At 36.1% G+C, this 21208-nt stretch overlaps 1 protein-coding gene across 1 annotated transcript in view; it reads right to left on the bottom strand.

Annotated features, from left to right (window-relative positions):
* LOC150098943 (uncharacterized) overlaps nt 1-21208 on the bottom strand; it is a 336257-nt gene that overhangs the window by 218277 nt on the left and 96772 nt on the right. The window lies entirely within an intron of this gene.

The following is a 21208-nucleotide window of genomic DNA, read 5'->3' as shown; positions in this document are numbered from 1 at the left end:
TGATTGCTAGAATACGCTGGTTAATTACAATTTTAAAATTTCCAGAATCACTGTAGGTACTTTCGTTTCACAATTACGTTTAATTATTTAAAATTCTGTGCCATATACATACATATAAACACAAACGTCAATAATAGTTCTCAGCTAATTCAATAGATGGCGCGACTAGCCCAGTGATCTTTTTCAATAGTAGCATATTTTGGAACAGAAAGATGCAACTTTTTTTACAAGGTAAACTATCAGATTTCCGGTATAAACTTAAGTTATATCCAGAAAATTTGAGATTATGAGAAAAACCTTAGGGGGAAAATCAAAACAGGATATATTCTTAATATAAAATCTTTCGCAAATTTGCGACATTGAAAGAAACGATAGAAATTAAATAGTGGTCATCATAAAAACTTTCATCTCTTATGTAACCATGACAATGGAACTCGAAAACAGAACTTTGTGAGTATGCGTCAAGCGCTTCCATTTCCTAAGTGTGGTATTCTACGATACTGGCTCAGTGACTCAAGTATTAATTCTCTGTGGATCACGGTTGGACCACGACTTTAGGTTTAACGGGCAGGACGGATAAAATTTTAGGGAAGGGGGGGAGCGTCTGGCGTATTATTATTTTTTTTTCCCGTTCTTATCAAGTGCCAAAGGGAGTGTGGAACTGCACGTCGGTATATTAGCGACTCGGAGAAGGATTCATCTCTGAGGTGGCCCATCCTTTGGGATATCTCTCAGCAAAGTTTTTTTTTTTTTTTTTTTTTTTGTGGATCGATGAACAAAGCATCGAAGTGTCCTTTTTTTCTGATAACAACAGGAAATACTATAAAACGACATAGATGGTCGATGTCTTTCTAGATTCTTATGGGCAGATTGACGAGCTACAAAAGGTTAGACGGATTACAAATAGGATTAAACCCTTGCAAATTTCTCAAATTTAAAGGCGAAAGCACGTTGAGAAAAGCGTAAACAGGAAGTATTTATTTTGAAATCCCTCCCCTCTTTCGCCTATAACAGAAAGTAGTCTACAATGGTTTGAGAATCACTGATTTTAGCTTACAATCGATGGTGGAAGACTGTTTCACACAAATCCAGAGGGACCTGAAGACCAGAGTTTGTGACCTTACGAATACTGATCTGGAGAATCGATTGTTGGAAAGACAACGAAATTTTAGCCACTTCAGGCATCCGATAAGCAAAGAAACGGCGTCACGCCTGGTGGTGAAATTCATTGCCCAACCTAAAGACAATCGCAGACATGCATGCCCACTGTGGAATTCAAACGCACAGGCCGTTGGTTGGAGAGTGCGTACGCTGACCACTCAGCCAACCAGGACAGCTTATTTTGCAGGATAAGACCGCGCTTCCGCAAGGAAAACCCTTCTTCCCCCACCCTTCCCGTATAAGATCAACTAACTTGCTTTTTCGCTTGAAAAGCTCTTATAAAAGTTCCTGGTGATTTGCCACGTTTGTAACCTGAATATTCTCAACTGAAAGGACGACTTTTGCGACGCTACGGAAGTGGTGCTGCAATGCTAGTTTTCATCTTGGGAGATTCCATGAGTGGACTCTTCCCGAATAATTTCTGAGCCACTGCAAGTGGTTTTCTAACTTAGGTTGGATCACTATGAGTCTTCAAAAAGAACCAGGATAGCTACGTGCTTCTTCATTGAGCAGAAGCATCGAAGAATTTGACCTCAGAGAGCATGAAAGTGTCTCAACATACACTGTTCGTCAAAACACATCACTTTTAGCACTATAACTCGGCTTCTAATAAAACAAATGTCATAAACAGTTGACACAACACTAATGAAGGTTTCCGCTTTCGACAACAAAAAGATACAACAGGTGGCGCCGCTAGTTTCTTCTATTTTCGAAAAGTTCGGTTTCTTTTCGGACAGAAGGTGTATGACCTTGATTTATGCGAGATATTCTGGGCAGGTGTATAAAAACAGCAGGAGGGCCTGGGTCTGCTAATATCGCAGTTTCCTGTTGGATGGCGACTTTGACAGCTGAACCTTGATCACTTTTTGGTTCTATCCACCCCATTTGGAAATAGTTTTAAAGGGAGTGATCCCAAATTTATACTGGTTAGTATTTTCTGACGAAAATTATTACACGCATATACAGTAGATGTGAATTTTCACTGGTTAGGATTTCTAGCATGAAAAATTGAACGAAGTGAACAAAAATTTTGAAAATTTTCGGTCATAGCAGACTTGAATGTTTACATAACTGAAGATACTATCAGAGAATCTTATACCCTCAAAATTTTTCAAATTTGCAAATAGGATTATATTTTTATGTACAGTTTCGCAATCATTTTAAATTCTTCGTTTTTTTCTTCTATAATTTAAATCCGTCACTTATTACAAGTTTTTGGTGCTTGTATTAACAACGGTTTTATTGTTACTCTAAACTTATTTCTTTAATTATTAACGAAGATTTTTTTTTTCTCGGTTAAGCATTCTTTAAGATAGGATAAAGCCCTTCCTATCATGGCTTCCCTGTTGCTGTAATTCATTTCGTAATCTTTCAACAAATCTCTTCAAGAATAAATTAGGATCTCATTTAGAAAAATCATAATCGCCTTAGCAACCATTGCACGTGAGATGAAGTTCATGTTAGGAGAAATACATACTCGGTGAAAATTTAACGCTTAATTCAAAAGTGAAATAATAAGAAAATGGACGAAGTACATTTATTGTTCTGTTTTGTAAATCTAAACGTGGAAACGAGTCATGCGCAGTAAAACGTTCTTGAAAAAGGCATACTAGTCAAAAGTTTTTTTTTAGCATGGCATAACAACCTTTTTAATTTTTTTTCCAATTTCATAATTTATTCCGTGTAATTAATTATTTTTTCCAATTTCATAATTTATTCCGTGTAATTAATTATATAATTATTTTAAATATTAAATACTGTAATTTAACTTTTTTATGCTCGAAAAGCGAGCTTTAAAATATTACAGAACATCAAAACTAAGTTATCGATTCGAGATTTTTTTAATGAACAAAAAATATATGAAATAAATTTTACTTTACTTTATTTCATTGTAAAAAAGATTTCAAAATTGAAACTTTTTTCAAATAAATCTATTAAAGTTTCGTTTTTATATTTACATTCTTAAATGTTTCATAAATATTTCTTAAATTTTGCTAATATTAAAGGAGAAATGCGATTTAATTCTCTCAAGGATGTTTTACGAAATCTAGGATATGATGCTGCCATCTAGTAGACTGCTTTGGTATCTTTGGGTACAATTTCTCTTGACTTGTAAATGCATCGAAACAGAACACACACACGTTCAAGACTTGCTCTGAGAGTTCGAAGGTGAGGGCATCTACTTTTCTAATGCACGCCATCAAATGGAGTCGAGTAGGGCCAAACCAACAAACAGTCTGGTGACCTACTTCCCAAGGTTCTGCCATTATGCGATTTCAGTGGGGCGAAGTCTCATTAAGGAAATCATTAGCATATCCTAGCGTGCCTCTTTCCTAACCTTCAGAAAATGAAGACAGATGGAGACATTCCTAATGGTAGGGGTTGCGAAAACGAGGTCAAGAACATCACCGATGTATTTACAGGGTCAGAGGCTAAGTAAGTGGCGATGCTTTCGGAGATGTTGTCTGGGAGAAGTATCGCGGAGAAGCGAGCCAATCAGGATACGTCAAGAAGAGAATAAACAAAGCAGAAGCTCATTCTGTGGCTAATTCGACTTACAACTCGCTCGGGTTGTGTCTTTCGAAACAATAAACTGAAAAACAAAGATTCAACTCGCCAATGAAAACAAGCAACTTGTTCAAACAAAGCAGCTAATAATCATGGATGCTTTGGCTTCGAACTATATATATATAGATAGATAGATCGCATCATTTTATCTATTACAGTCAGCTATTCAATGCTTTACGTACTTAACGTATATATAAATATCTGATAAAGAAGGTTTCTTAAACTTTTTCCACTCTCGACTCCTTTTTAGCCCGAGAAATTTTTACGCGACCCCGGGTCTACAAATAAAAAACTAGGTCTACAAATCAAACATTTACTGATAATAAATTTCTCAAAACATTGTTTTTCTTTATTTGAAGATTTTAAAAGTAGTTTCAAAATATTCCTTTGGTTTATTGCAGTACCGCATGCTTAGTAATAAGATGTTGTTTTATTTTGGATGGTTTCATGCTCATCGCAGCTAAAGCTTCATTACAAATTAAGCAAAGAGGTTTTTTCACACCATCGTGATTACGAGAAGTAAATCCATATTATAAAAATGATTCGACAAACATTTTTTTTTTTTCTTGTCAGTTTAGGTGTACTACAATCTGGTAGCGAAGACTCTGCAGCATTTTCATCAGTATTTTTACCTCTTCTGTCTAAATTAGCCACTTATCCGTAACTAAAAAAATATTTTTTTTTTGGTTATGATGGTAGGAAAAATATTAAACGTCTTTATTTTCCGTAATTAAACTATTATGTTTCTGTAAGAGCAGGAAACTTTGTATGTACAGTAAAAACACTGCAATTCTTAACATACAGTAGTCTCGAATCTGAGCCGAGGTGTTTCTGGCAGCGTTCATTGGCTTGATGGCATGCGCAGTGCAAAGTGCGCATGTTGTGTGTTCAGAACCCAGGCTGCAGTGAAGTCGGGCGATGCAACAGGGGCGAGCGCTGCCAGAAACACCTCGGATTCATTAAGCGTTTGATTTTGGAATTAATGTTTGGTCGTTGCGCATTCGGAAACCTTTTACTGAACCAAATGCTTCGCTTCTTCCCCCCCCGCCCACACACATTCAGTTACGCGACGCCATATGGGGTCGCGACCCACAGTTAATAAAAAGTAAACCAATTATTGTAAAAGAGAGGAGTTTAGCTGCAATTTAAAATCGGTGACATTTTAAATGTGAAGAACCCAAATTCCTTTTGCATTTCCAGCTAATTTTTAGAATAACATATACATTTGTTACTACACATGAAACAGCATCCATTATTACCATCAAAAGACTGACGTCTTGATTCTATTACAAAACTTTTTTGTTTGTTTGTGTTTGTTTGTTTTTGTCCTTGTTAGAGGACTGACATTGGTCGTTAGTGTAAGCTATTACCTTAACGAGTGTCTCTGTGAAAAAAGTAGTCTGCAAAATTTGAAACCATTCGAAAAAATATTTTACTCACAAAGAAACAGATGGAATGATTACTTACTAGAATTGTTTTGGAACCAAAAAACAAAAAAGTCTTAAGTGTAAAATTACAGCTACGAAACAGAGATAGAGATATTTACTTTTTTTTAAATTTTTTTTTTTATTTGAAGCAGTTTCTTAGGGTTCAAATTTTACAAATCTAAACTGAAGATTTGCAACACGATTTGATCTTAATATTAGGCTACAAATCTTTTAAGTTTTAAAAGTAGTCAACACTAGAGAACCATACCGAGTGCTATTCTCTACTCTCTCAATCCCCCCTCCCCCCTCAGGGCGTAATAGAAAAGGGCGAACCACATCGTAGGCAGTCACAAGAACGTCCGTAACTGAAAAGGTTTCAAAATTGAACGCCATATCTGAAAAATGGTTGTTTGAAGAAGTCTGTCAGGAAAGCCGTCATCGAGATGCAGAATTGAAAGAGGCCAGTCAACCTTCGAGAAAAAAAAAATGAGTGGTCTGAGAAAGAAAATAAAAAAAATGCCTTTTTTGAAATGGAAATCTCGATCTATAGAGCTACAAGTTCATCCACGAATTCCTTCTTTTTATCTTCTCCACCAGACTGCTTTGATATTTTATAGAGGACGACATGAAGCTCCGTTTTTCACTCCGGGAGTTTTATTTCCAAGATTTTTCTCTTCAGGTGATTCGATCCACTGAACTATCCCTTCCTACGCTCTTTACTGCAATGAGACAAAAAGAAAATTTTGCTTATTCCCCCTCCCTGCTATGACAACGAACACTCAGCGCATCATCATCACCTGAATGATTTTGCTCCAACAAAAACTCAACAATGAAAAAATGTTTACAATGAACTAAGTTCGGAAAGTAGGATAATGATGACGTAACTATTATTACTGAACAAGTTTTCCAGCTTTTCCTCGCGTCAAGTATACTTGCATAAATCTTACCGGGAAGAACACTCAGTATGAAAATTCCTCTACGATTCTTATAATTAAGTTGCATTTCTCCCGTTTTTTTTACAGATGGATACTATGATAGCTCTAATCAATCCATTATTTAAGCATTTCTAGTTTTATAAACCGTTTCAAACATTTCTGACATTTTTCTCTGTATTTTCTTAGCTCACTCATTTGTCAGGAACTTCCGAGTCATGGAGTTCTGATTTTTCTATCCTTGCTGACAGCCTCCCCATATTCCTCTATCATTGAATCGATGTTTTTCTGCATAGTTTGCTATTGAGCCTCCAATGTTTAGTTGCTCTTTTTAATTCTTGAGTAATGTTTGTATATTTTAGTCTACAGTTTATCTATGAAAGCTGAGAAACTTCGATTATTTTTAAAGCTTTTGTACTTTTTTTTTCCTGCATGCAATTCATTTGTATCGTGCTCAAAACCAAGAGGTTATGACGTCTTGTCTGATATTTCCCACATCGCTCCCATCCAAGAAGCTTATCCTGATGTTTAGTGTTGAGCATTATAGTGTTCTTTTCCCGAGTACATCTTCTAGTTATTATTTAGAAGAATCTCATCTGTTTCAGTCTCATCTGTTTCAGTAACACCAGTTGTGTTGACATAGCAATAATTCTCCTGCCAGTTCTGTTCCTCTTTCATCATTAATTGTGCCTTTCTTAAATTCCAATGATATTGGGGTTGTTCTACTGGCTAAGTTTTTACTGTTTGCCCTTCCGTGACGAAAACAGTGGGGTGTTGTTTATCTAGGAAACTCCCTACCCAACATGACATCTTATCATTATGTACGGTCATTTTTTTAAGCCCGAAGAATACCATCTGGTCAGTTCAATTCCATATCGCTATCCTGAACGCTTTCGTTCAGTATTCAGGTAGTTACTATGAACGGCGTAAACCATGCGAAGGTGAGAGTTGAACATTTGGTAAAAGCCCGAGTGGGTTTTCCACATTCCTTAAAAGTTAAGAGGAGGTCTCCTCCGTTTAAATTTTAAGTGGAGAAAAAATCCTACTGTCTACGCCCAAGACCGGCTAACTTGGCTATGGCCGAGGAAGATCCTTCAGCTCCTCACGTCACCGACGGGAATCGAACCTAGGACACTCCTCCCCCAGGCATATGGTTGCGAAGCGCACAACCACTAGGCTAACAGCGCGGACATGTAATTTATTATAATATTAAATATAGTTTAATTAAGTTAAATGATTGTTTTAATGAAGTAGATTTAACACTGGAAATAAAAATATTAATCCACTATGCAACTATTATTATTATTTCGTGACACCTCCAAAGAGTCCAAAGACTCATCGAGGGAGGGCACCTCCACAACTCTCCGTCTCCACCACTCAATCCACCAACTACAGAGAACCGCGTCATCTACACCAATGCCACCTACTTCCCACCACCACTTGTGACTATCAGAAACAATTATTAATTTGGTTGTTAGGTACTGGGGTATATTTTAAACTGCACATTTTATATTAATGTAAGCTGGCTTTACTTTGAATGATCTTTCTCTCTATAAGTTGATAATAAAATTTATTCCTACATAGTGAAAATCGTTATGTGGATTCGTGAATTAACGTAACATTCAAATTACTGCTATCTATTATTATTATCAAAAATATTTCTACATCAGTTTGTTGCCCGATAGAGTAAATGAGGTTGCACGGAATTTCAGTATTAATAGAGACCGTGAAGCGTAAAAGTGTTAAGGGTAGAGTTGGCAGCATATATATTGATGTATGATAGCAAAGATGTGTAAGAAGAGAGAGACCTTGTGCATGTTTATCTACAGGATAGCATAAAGTCGAGGATTAGAATTTGGTGAACGGCAGTAGGAAGCTAAGTACTGCTGTTGAGTGAAGGAGAACGTCTTTGTAGGGAAACAAGAACTAGACGGTGTAAGAAGTTTGTTAGTTGACAAAAGAGAAAGTTAATGAGTGCTTTAGTACGCCTGTTTAAATTTTAAGACAGCTGTTTCATTAATTTAAGTGGTTTTGATAAACTGCGTAGGCAGCCTGCAGCTATGCCACACTATAAGAGAAATAAAGGAATCAGTGGTGCATGGGAAGTGATCAAGAGGGGTTTGAAGGAAGTTCTGACTGCATTCCCAGAGTTAGGGAATAAATCAGAGAGAGAGAGAGAGATATGAAATAGATAAAAAAAAAGTTATGGAACCGTTTGGAGGAATACAAAGAGTATTCCAAGCAGAGATGGGCATGAAATGACAGTGATGGAAAAGGTAGAGAATATTGCAAAAGCGCGATACTAACACTGCTGTGGATTTGATGAAATATCAGCACACGTGTGCTAAGGACTATGCCTACAACCCCTAATAAGTGAAAGATAATACGATGGAAGAACAAGAACTGATGCAGCTAATTATAGACCACTGTATATCTTTGGAGGTGTTATAAAGATATTTAGAGAAGCTTATAAGGAATTGCATCCAGCGACGAATAGATATTTTAAAATTAAGGAGGACAGCATGACTTTGTCAAAGGTGGGTCTGGATTCACCAATCTACTCACATTTTACAATAAAATTACAACAGAGTTAGAATCATACTGTAACCATCTTCCTTTAGATTTTGCGAAGGCATTTGACAGAATTCTACATTGGGTCGTTATACAAACTCAAAAGGGATAGATTCGCAAAATAGGCTTATTGAAGCGGGTTATCTGACAGGCATCAAAGAATAATGTAGTTTTGGATTTACAACCGAAGTAACTTAGGCTATGAGTCCAGTGTATGTCTTATCTATGTGTGTTCTTATGGCCGGTCTGTGTGTTTTGTGGTATGAAAAAATCCGTTTCCGGGTAGAATGAAGCCTTTGTTAGGGCTTCAGCTGAAAAGTCAGCCTTTCAATGTTGATAAGCGCTAGGGGATGCATTCTGGGTTGAAGACATTGCACACTGAGTATTACATCAATGGGAATTTGCTTCAATTGGCTGATGAAAATAGAGGTTGGTTGGGGGGGGATAAGTTCGACTTCCTAAATATCATTGAATTGTGAAAAAGTCTTTCGGACGCAAATTGTATTTTTAGCATATAAAATGTAAAAAAGTAAAACGTAATAAACTTACTTCCGGACTTAAATTTCTTAATATAAGAAAGTGAAAGGATTTTGTACCATATACAAAATGTAAAGAAACTTAAAAATTAATGAATTATTTCAAACAAATGAACCGAAGATTTCAAGAGATTTTTTAAAAAAAATATTTGAAACAAAAATATTTCGAAAACAAAAATCAATAGCCCGACTGCATAAACAATTCTGCAAACAATAGCTTGAATTCTTCTTAATAACACTAAAAAAAAAAACGGGAAGTGGGAAGAAGAAACAGACACTTGTAAAATGAGAAAAAAAAAATTCTGTGAAAAAAGAAGTCCAAATATTAATATATTTTTAAACATACATCACAAGCAATTTGAATAATGTCAACAGTTTATTTCTAACACTTAAAGGACTGCTATTTATATTAGCCGTCAATAGATGGCACCAAATGCACCACGCAATTATAGATCGTTCGCTTTCATAAATATGCTTATTGTCGATTTTGATATCAAAGCTTATTAAAACATTCACGCATCATATAAGCATTTCTATATAATTATTAACAAACTATCTATAAAGCTCAACGTTTTATAATGTAAATTTCGATTTTATATTTCTTGAAAACGAAATGCTTTTTTTTAATTTTTATTAAACCCGACATTTAAAACACCACTAGTATTTCAGGAATTCCATAGAACAAAAATTGCATACGGCAACTGATATTGCTGTTACCCTCCTGCCATGATCAGAACTTTAATAGCTCAATAACGCCTTGTCCCTACACAGCCCTCTACAGATAATGGGGAAGATGAAAAGCATTCTTGCTTCGCTCCTTTAATATTAACAGAATCATTCGCAATGATCGACCGTCAATTGTTAATTGAATATAACGCAAGCTTTAGATAGGTGTTCTATGCTGCCATCTAACGGTGAAATATTGAACTATTGTTGTATCTATATGGAGGAGGGAAGTTAAAAATGTTTTACTCATAAGTATTTATTGAAACCTTGATTTACTACTTCAAATGGACAACAAAGCATCTATATTTAAAATATCTCTTGAACAAATATTTTACGTTAATTTTTGATTTTTTTTAATATTATCATTAGAATTAAATATATGATTCCCCCCCCCCCCTCTCCCAAGAGGTATAACAAAGCATGAAATAAACAATGCTTAAGATCGCCTCCTCAAAATAAAAAAAAAAAAATAAATAAAAAAATTACATTCTTAATCCAAAATAGTACCTTATAAACTTATGGAAAGTTTTACCACTTGGCTACAATTTATGTTATATTTAATAAGAATAGGTTTTTAAGCACAGTATGCATTATTGCAAATAAGTGGAATTCTTTTGCAGAGTATTTATTAATAAAGCAATACACTTTTATTCTATAGAAATAATCAACTTTAAAAAGTCAAAAAAAATACCGACAACGTGGTAGGGTTTGGGTTTTCTAAAGAGTGCAACACGGATGCCAAATTATATGATCATAAGGTAGTTCATCGGTATTTCGAAAGGTTTACATATATTTGGCTTTGAAATAATGTTGAATCTTTAATATGACTAAATACAACAATTTCTGTTTAATTTAAATTACCAAAATGGAGCAGTATAGCTCTCTTTGCTAACACACCTCTATTCTTTTTATATATATATATATTTGTATTAAGTTAATTTTCATATCTTTTGTCTCGTTTTCGCTAACAACGTTTCCATTAAAACGGTCATGTTTATCTTTTAAGTTGATTCCCGGGAGAAGAGCGGTTCAGCTCGGTTAGGATTTTGATCGTCGATAAATGGTTCTAGCAACCGTTATTCAGTGATTATTTCGGATCACTCAGTGAGGTCCTCCAACAGTTGAAGTTACTTCACAGCTATGGGTTAATTCAAAAGTATTTCTGGTCAAGATCGACTTCCCAGAGCTTGGATGTCCTCTAAGCGATCCAAAGGATAGATTATCGAGCAAGGCAATAATCTCAGGCATACGACTTACGTTAAACGTCTGAGAACAAGAACACCGCCAAACGTTCCAGACCTTGTGGCCTATGTCCTCGAGTCGCTCACCTCAAGAACAGCAGTGATAGCAAGGAGCCGTGGGGGACGCCTGCTGTGATGTTGCGTTCAGACCATCTAGACAAAGCAAGTCGGTGTGTACTCAATATTTATTGTAAGTTTTGAAAGCCTTTATTTGCAATCATTTATTTTACTTTTATTAGTAAAACATAACAATAAATTCTTTTTTGTCTCTTAAAGGATCTCTTGGATTGGCCAGAGCCAGAACACTGTGCTGAACCTCGGCTCAGCACTGTCAGTGTCCACCACCTCACCAATCATAAGGCTCTGATCTGACGCACAACAGGCAAAAGTCCACCATATGCCGCTCATTCCGATCAAGCTGACAGACAGGCCTCTTGTTCTTTTCAGAAGCCAGACAGAAAACTAGAATAACTCCCCGATGTAATGTCAGCTGTTCTAGCAAGGTGGATTGATTAGATCTCTGTGTGACTCCACGCGGGTGAGCCACACATCAGGACTGGCCTGTTCAGCATCTTGTATAGCAGCAGTTAAAGTTCCGTGCTTAGCAGGATACGATACAGTAACGGATGTAACTGCATCATTGACCTGTTTGCTTTTGAGCAGACATGATCGATATGAGTTGTGAAGCGAAATCCCTTTATCTAGTTGTTTAGCTACTGGTTGCTATGGAATGGGGGTTGCTCTCGGGAATATACTCTCCTTCTGGTGAATAGCACTATAATGCTCTTGACTGCATTAACATCAATTCGCGATTTTTTTGAACCATTGTTCTAGTACTGAGACTGCGTTTTGCACTTTTTCGGTTGCCAATCTTGATTGCAAGGATTATTGCAGTATCATCCGTTGCGTATAGGGCCATTGTGGTGGCAAAGAGCAGAAGTGTTAGTAGGGAACCCTATAGGATGCCTGCAGTGCGATGTAATTCCCTGTAGCTTCTCTTGGAGTTCGCGATCGCCGAGGTACGATTTGGAAGACAACGAAAGAAGAATGCACCCAAATATGTACTTTGGAAACCGGCCAGAATAATCCCACGCACAATTAATGGATATAGCGGTATCATAGTCTCGCCTGCTTCAGTCCTAAAATTGTGTGTGGGGTTTTTCTGGCCGGTTTCCTTCTTTTACAAAACCGATTGATGTCTCGACGCAAAGCAACCTTATAAGCGCTTTTCAAATGAAGGTGATGCCTGGTCACGTGTGAATGCTAAATACCCAGAAAAACGTGCGCGCGCTCGGAATAACAACGCATGCACTCTGTATGTGTGTGCAGAATAAACAGAACATAATACACACACACACACACACACACACACATATATATATATATACGAACGCGGCGCGTTTTCACTGACCAGCTGTATAACCATATACTGATCATAAACTACGCTGCCAAAGAACGATTTTGTTCACATAACAAACTAAAATAACGATGTGGCCGGATGAGTGGAGACCAATCAGCCTCTTTGATCCCCGCTGTCTGATGCTGATGGGTGGGGATTGTTTGAGGTGAGTAATTTAGTGAGCAGCTGGGGTCACCCTCTTGAAGGGTTGGGTCTTGGGTAATCGACAAGTATGATCTCTTTTGGGCGTTTATGCTTATTGCGATCTTTCTGTTCCTTGCTGACTGTGTGGGGTGTGTGCGGTTTACGGTCGCTGCACAGTGTCCTGCGTAGGCTCCAGCGCGATTAATTTTCTGATGATGTTAGTTTTGTTTCCCATTTGTCATTCCTGTATTTCCTGAGTTCGTTTCTGACCAGGTTGGTGGCTCTGTTGAGGGTTTTTGCGATCTTGGGTAGGGGACAGTTGTGTTTGGTGGTATCTTTTATCAAGTTTTTTTTTTTTTTTTTCCAGTTAACGCTGAAGGTGTGGCGGGTTCATGCTAGCCAAGTTGGAGCAGAACTGGGTTGTGGTCCAAGGTTAGCTCGTTGATTGTTTGCACTTGAAATTATTTTCTGTCCTTCATGATGGACATGCAAGACATCGGTCTCCACAATAGCTACACTACATTGAGACCCAAAATATGATACTCAGCGTCTAATTATGAAGTTTTGTTCGCATTTCTTAAAAGTAAATAATATTTTGATTTCTTTTTGAAATCAGACATTTAAAACACATGTATTTAAAGTCGTTAAAAAAAATACGAAGTAATTAAAGCCATTCACTATAATAGACTATGAGACAACAGAATATAATGCAAGTCAAAAGGTGTACACTGCCGCCATCTAATGGGAAAAGATTGAACTACCAAGTTGTTTAAAAACAACTTATACATAGAGGAAGTTGATATTTTTAAATATCAATTATATCATAGAAAATAAAAATAGAAAACAATCATAGAAAATAAAAATAAAAAATCAGTTAAGTATTGTTTGAAACCCTTATAGCGAATTTTAAAATGAATAATAAAGTATATTTAGAACACCTCATGAGCAAATAAATCATCACTACTTTAATATTTTTAATATTACCATTAATTTTTTTTTTTTTTTAACGAATTAGGCCTTTCTATTTATTTTATTTTTCCTTGTTCTTTGAGGCAACAAATATTTCAACAAACCAAGGTTTTAAACGTGGGTTACTGAAGTGTTTTACGATGTTTAAACAATAGGGTAAAAGTGGGAGAGTATGCAATTTATATTTAGCGTATTACTTTTGCTTAATAAAAATAAACCCAATAATGTCATTGCTTTTCGAAATTCTTTTAGCTGTATATAATTTTTTATTCCTAAATCTAAAATAATGTTAGATTGAGAAAATAAAACGATAACAACGAATGCTAGAAAGTGAAGAAAAGAGGAGATATATCGACTATTGGTATCACGGTTAATCGGATGAACCACGTGGCTTCTAGTATCATCCTTAGGCATTTGTAATCTTAGTATGTTAGGTTTGGAAGTGGGGCATAAGTGATTATGGGACGTCTCGCCATCTGATAAAGTAACCCAAGATATTTAGTTTCTGTTTGTCATGGGATTTTAGCATTAAAGAGTTGGATTTCTCCTTTGGGGGGATACTAACCTTCTAGTGAAGAGAAGGACTATGCTTGGAGGATTTACTTCAAGCCTCCAATCAGAGAACCATTTCTCCAGCGTGGAGATAGTCTTGTAGTCTTCTAGTTACCAGGCAAGGACGGAGAGATCTTGTTAATATTGCAGTATCGTCTGCGTGTAGAGCTGTGATGGTCGTCATAGGATTTTGTGGAATATCTTCCATGTAGAACGAGAACAAAAGCGAAGCCAGTAAGAAACCTTGTGGAACTTCAGCTAAAATGTTTCGTTTGGTAAAGTTTATGCCACTAATCTTCACCTGCATTGTTCTGTCACTGAGGGGTGATTTAATTAGGCGTATTAAATTTATTGGTATATTTGCTGTGATAAGTTTGTGAAGAAGATCTTGGTGTCAAGTCTTGTCAAAAGTTTTTGTAATGTGCAGGAATACAGCACTCGTGTGCTGTTTCCAGTTGAATCCTGTAGGATATATTCAACAAGTCGATGGATTTGCTGAACTGTACTATGGTCTAGTCCAGTGTTTCTCAACCTGTGGTCCGCAGGCAGACTTAAACTAATTAAATAACTATATATTTTTTAGTTATCCAAACAAATTAAAATTGAATAAGTAAGTAAAAATTATTGAAATCAAATGAAGACTTTAAAAAAAAACCCCAACAAATGGCATCAGAATGTTCAAAGGCGGTTTGTCAGATTTGAAGTGAACATGTGTTATTCACATTTTAACCAATTGCTTGTTGTTTATTGATTTTTATTATTGAAGGTTTTCCCTCCTTCAACCAAGGCTCAGTATATGTACAGAAGTGCTAAGTGATACTTGGACAAAGTGTGTCTTGAGTTAACCCCAGTATTTATATATTTTTCAGATACGTTTTTTAATAATGGAAAGTGGCTTAGAACTAGGACTTGGAAAAGAAGAACAAATGGAACAGGTAATGCTAACTCTAATTGCGATACACGTGTTGTATCGGCCAGTAAATCTGATACTATTACAGTAGAAGAAACAAGCAGCTCAAAGTAAAATACAGTAGGAAATATAACAGTTCATATTTGGAATTCAGGATTATTTGGTGTGGAGATAAAAGTGAACAGAAACCTCAATGTGTTTTGTGTTATGAAGTGATGTCGAACGAGTGCATGAAACCTGCAAAACTCCGACATTTAGAAACTAAACAATGTGATGTGAAAAATAAGCGAATTAAATGTTTCAGCGACACTTAGGGACATTAAATCATGGGAAAGATATAGTTTCAGCCATGGGTTCGATTAATAGCAAGACACTGAAAGAATCCTATTTCTTAAGTTTGCGCATAGTGAAAACAGGGAAACTTCATTCTATCGGGGAAAATTTACGACTTCCAGCTATAAAAGATGTGGTAAAAACGATGTTTGCGAACAAGTCACTAAAAGATGTTGATTTAATTGATTCCTCTTTCAAATGCCACTGTCGGTCGCAGAATTAATGATATGGCAGGTGATGTAGAATCTCAGTTAATCCAAAGAGTTAAGAAGAGCCTTTATTATGCATTACAAATAGACGAGACTACTGATGCTACAAATGATGCGCAGTTAATAGTCTACGTAAGATATGCGCATGATAACAACATTCATGACGATGTTCTGTTTTGGAGAACTTTGCCATCCCGAACAACTGGAGAAGAAATATTTCGCACTCAATAATTACATAATAAACAAAAGGATCCAGTGAGAAAAATGCATGGGCTTCTGTTCGGATGGAGCTCGCGCCCTTATGGGCAGGCATAGTGGGTTGTTTCTATGGTCAAGGAAGTAGCTCCGGATGTGAATTGGGTACATTGAAAATTATCACACTTTTCGTGAAGAAAAGTGTGATAATTCAAAACTATGCCAAAGGAATGCCACCAGAATTTAAAACTGTGCTATACAATGCTGTAAAACTAGTTAATTTTTATTAAGGCTCGACAGTTAAATAACGGGTTATTTTCAGTACTCTGCGACGAAATGGGCAGTGAATATACACAACTTTTGCTTCATTCTGAAATTCGCTGGTTTTCCAGGGACAAAGTACTAACAAGCAATGAAGGCACGAAGTTTTATTTGTAAATGAACGTAATTCTGATTTTGCGTCACTCCTTGTTGACGAAGCATGGTTATCAACGCTATCCTATCTTTCAGACATTTTTTCGAAATGAAATGAACTAAATCTCTCCCTTCAGGGAAATTCTTCAACTGTTCTTGATGCATACAAAATAAAGGCATTCGAGAAAAAACTGATTTTATGGATTAATTATGTAAAAGACAGAGACAATTTGCACCTTTTCCAACATTAGAATTCTTTTAGTGGAAAATGATATTTTCGTTGATTCTGAGTTTTGGAAAGGGTTTTTGACCACCTCAAAACTGAAACGGAATTTTGAAATATATTTTCCGAATAACTTTTATAAGAAATTTCTTTGGGTTCGCGATCTATTTCAGGCTTGCAGTCACGAAGACGACCTTTCGTTATCGAAAAAAGAACAGTTAATTAATTGAGCTTTCAAGTGACAGTGGATTTAAAATGCAATTCCGTGATCTTGGTTTGGCTCGATTTTGGATCTCGCCTTCAGTGAGAAGTGAATTTCCCGAATTATCTGAAGTATTGAATCTTTGTGAGAAAGGATTATCATCGCTCCTTCAAAAAAACAAAAAACAAAATACAGAAATCGTCTTAGTGTGTGTGCCGATCTTCGACTGAAGTTGACCAATATTGAGCCAGATATAAAAGTAAGCAGTAACATAATTATATCCTATTATTTACTCGTTTAATAAAAAATTAAAACTTTGTTCAATGGTGATACACTTTTAATCGTTTACTTCCGATTTAATTAATTATGTTTCCATATGTATCCAAAACATGCTTTTAGATTTATCATGTTATAAATGGCACAGTTTTCCCGGAGTGTTGGTAATTCCTACTTAGGTTTTTTAAAAAATTATGAAAAGTCAAAACGACGTAAAACTTTAATTCCAACATCCTAAAATGTTATTTTTCTTGCTATTCTGTTCGCAAAATCGTCGATGACATTTGAGAAACGCTGGTTTAGTCGGAAACCGAATTTTTCATTTGGATTGATTCTTTTATCTGTTGATTCTTGCAGTCTGGAGAGGCTGATTTTTTTTCAGCTACGTTTCCTAGATTGGATAGTAAGCTGATGGGTCGGTAGTTTGGAGGAAACTGCGGGTCTTTATCAGATTTTTGTATTGAAATAATATCGGCAATTTTCCACGTGGCAGGAAAATACCACAATCTTAGTATTGCGTTTATGATGTTGACGAGATGCATTATAGATTTGCGTGGGCGTAGTTGGATGATTTTGTTTGTGACGTCGTCCGGACCTGGTGCGTTTTTATTGATGAGACGTTAATAAATTCTGCTGGAGAAATAGGATTAAATCAGTTCGGAGTTGCCTTCAAGTGCGTCTGACATGTTGGTGAACCTTGTAGACGAGGTTGATATTTATGTTGTCATGTCACGACTGCACTGCATTTTCAGATTGCTGACGAGAGCCTCGGCTTTCTTCTCTGTATGCACCTGTACAATATCCTGCATGGGGACGGGGAGGTTACCGTTATGGAGAGTTTTCGAATATTGGTCGATTTCTGTGGTTTCTGAGAACTTCTCTGACTAGAGTGTTCATTTTCATAAGGATTTTGTCGATCTTATGGAGCACGTGTGTTGTGATATATTTTACTGGCTTTGTTCTTTTCTCTGATTAGATTCATAATATCATCAGGAAGACGGTTGGGCTTATAAATGGTTGAAGTCTGGTGACTGCTGCTAATGCTTTGTTAATTTGATTTGAGGTTGGCTATTGCTTTGTCAATCTCCTCATTTTGTATGGTGGGTACTGGTCTAATGTGTTCCAGGAATACCTTGGATAATATTTCCCAAGCTATGAAGGAATGAGGGGGGGGTTGAATTGTTCCTGAGTGCCTAATTTAAGCAAGATAGTCTTGATCTGAAGACAGCTCACTAATCGTTTAAAACTGATACTGATATCTCGTAGGTCAGCAATATCTAGAACATCCGGACTGCCCAAAGGGCCCTGACGAGTAGGTAGTGTGGGAACTGCTACTGTAACATAGTTGAACCTCATGTAATTTTTCAATATACGACCGTTTTTATTGGCCGTTTTGCTTTTCCATGCTGAATACTTGGCATTTAAATCCCCTGCAATGATGGTGGTACCTAAGATGGCATCCTTCTCCATCAGTAAAGATTTATTCGGTGAGTTGTAGACTGCATGGATTTTAAGTTTTCCGGCATTTCTGGAGTAAACTTCATTTCCTGTTGTATCTATGTTTTTTGGTTTTGGGGGGTTGGTTATATGAATTGTGTTTCAGGTAGTTTTTAATATAGATGGCAGTACCATCACTTCTGGAATCCAGTCTAATCATTTCTATACATAGTGTATCCTCGTAATTTCGGATTTTGCTGGCCGAAAATGCGCCTCGCTGATTAGAATTACATCTGGGTTGTATCTGGGTGCGACTTCTTGCAGTTCAAAGGTTGTTGATGAGGCCGTTGCCGTTCCACGCCTCGATCAGAAGAGAGTTTGATAGAATTTTGTTTCTATTCATTACTAAGTGCAGTTAAAATGGCGTGGATTTCTCAGAGATCTTTTTGTAGAAATCAGTGATAGGCTGGATTTGCTAAAATCTTGTAACATGGGCTGGTGAAGCGGTTATGACAGCAGTTAGGTTGGGATTTGTTTGTTCGCGGCGTGTCAGTTTCTTGGATATCGCATCGGAGTAAGTTTTGTTCAGTGTTAGCTTTCCTTCCTGATTTGTAGAGTTTGAGTTGGAGGATGATCAATATCATTGACAACAGCGGATGAATGGGAGGAGGCTGTGATTTCACCCCGTGCATCGATTTGGATACAAACTACATCCTTCGTAGTTGGCAGAATGAGGCTCGCCGCAGTCGGCGCTCATTGCAGGTGTAGTTCTATGTTTGGCAGATGAGCGGGTTTGGTGATTTTCACCACATCTCAGACATCTGTAGTCAGCCCTACACAGATTCTGGGTGTGGCCAAATTTTTAGCATTTCCTGACTGATGTTCTCTTTCTAAGGGGTTTGATAGTAATTCTGAGACCGCAGATTGACGTTAATTCATAAATTTGTTTTTGAGTGTTGTTAATTTCCATTGGCTTTTTGTCCGTTCTGTACATCTGACTCTCCTTAATTGGAGTCAAATCATTATTGATAAGATCTGTTGCGATCTCTTCTGAGGTAATATCGTCAATGACTCCTCTAAGTGCAACCTTCAGATTTCTTTCACTACTAAGGGCAAAAGCATGGTATCGTAATTCCTCTGTACCATGAGGAATTACAGCCACGTCACCTTCAGGGTCACTTGCCAATGAATATGTTTTTTCGTAGAAAATTCAATTCAATTCTTACCTGTTAATCGGCTACTGATGTTCACAAACACAAAAATAAAGATTGTATAGGATCATTACTATCAGTGGCAGCCGGTGAAAAGTTTAAGTGGGGGTGCTGCAGAAAAAAAAAAACTTTTTTTTCCTAATCAGTAACGAATTTATTAATAAATAAATTTACATATTAAAAATTCCTTTATTAAAAATATTTCATCCTCACCACGAACACTAATAATAAAAGTTTAGTATCAATAGCAATGACAAGTGCAAACGAATATCGGCGTTAGATCGCAGTGCATTTGTTTCGTGTGAAAAAAATATAATTCTTTTCATATTTTGAACAGGACACTCTTCATAATTCAGCCTTGCATCTATAATAAATAAATAATTATATGTTATTTTAACAAAATAAAATAAAATTGACAAAAAATAGTTCACCACGCACCGATAATAAACTTTTCATATCTCACAGAAATAAGGCGCGTAAGAATACTAAAAATACGCTACCGCGTGAGCAGTTATCATGGGAATGACGTAACGTGCAATGACAAGGGCAAACGAATATCGGCGTTAGATCGCAGTGTATTTGTTTCGTAATTTAAAACGTTAATAGAACAATTCCAATTATTAACTATTCAATAAATGTCGAATGAGCTGTAACCTTTAACCTGTTGTATTGCATTTATATAATGTTGTAAGCATTGTTATTATTTATAAACACAAACAAAATTTAATTTTTTCATCTTTTCCTTGGGGGATGCTGCAGTGCTCGTGTACGGATCGCCACTGATTACTGTAAATAACGGTATGACATTAAGATAACATAACGTAACGCCCATACTCACAATCCAAAATCACTAGCAAAGTATTAAAAAATCGAATCAGTGTGTATGTAATTGGACGAACTCTCGAAACACATTTGTATTTGAGAACGTAAAGTGATTACTTACTACTTTGTATTTATTGAAAAACATATAAATAAAATAATAGTGTTTTAAGTAATTTTCTAAAATTTTTAAAAGTCATACATATTAATAGCAATAACTATAAAACTACTTTGATTATAATTCATGCAGCTGTGTTTTTAGAAGAAAACATCCTATTAAGTAAAAAAAAAAGAATATCCAGAGATTATTTAGAAACATCTAATTGTGTTAGCAATTTCCATGTTTGGAATTGCAATTGCAAAGTTTGGAAATCATTTTATTAGATTTTTTTTTTCTGAAATTCTTATTTCTTCATTCGTAATGTAATTTGAAGAAAATTGTGTGTTGTTTAATTCTACGTTGTAAATTTAGGGATCGTTTCGTTATAAGTACCTAATTTCGCCTGAAAATCTAATATAACGAAAGAGAAACATTCGCGCCCTCTATATTTAATGCCAGTATATTATAGAACAGTTATTGTTATATATAACAACAATTACTGCTCGTTAAAATAATAGTTATACTGTTCAGAAAAGAAAAGCGTGCATATAATTAACTAAATGCCTCCATATAATAATATACATTTATTTCATTGACAACATAGACGTGACGTCATGTTTCCATGACAACAGTAAGTTGAGATAGAACATGGT

Source organism: Typopeltis vanoorti, chromosome 15 (assembly GCF_054136105.1).
Source record: "Typopeltis vanoorti isolate ZY-2024b chromosome 15, IOZ_Tvanoo_1.0, whole genome shotgun sequence".
Classification (NCBI taxonomy): domain Eukaryota; kingdom Metazoa; phylum Arthropoda; class Arachnida; order Uropygi; family Thelyphonidae; genus Typopeltis; species Typopeltis vanoorti.
The sequence above is the reverse complement of the archived record's forward strand: the minus strand, read 5'-3'. Positions and strand labels throughout refer to the sequence as shown.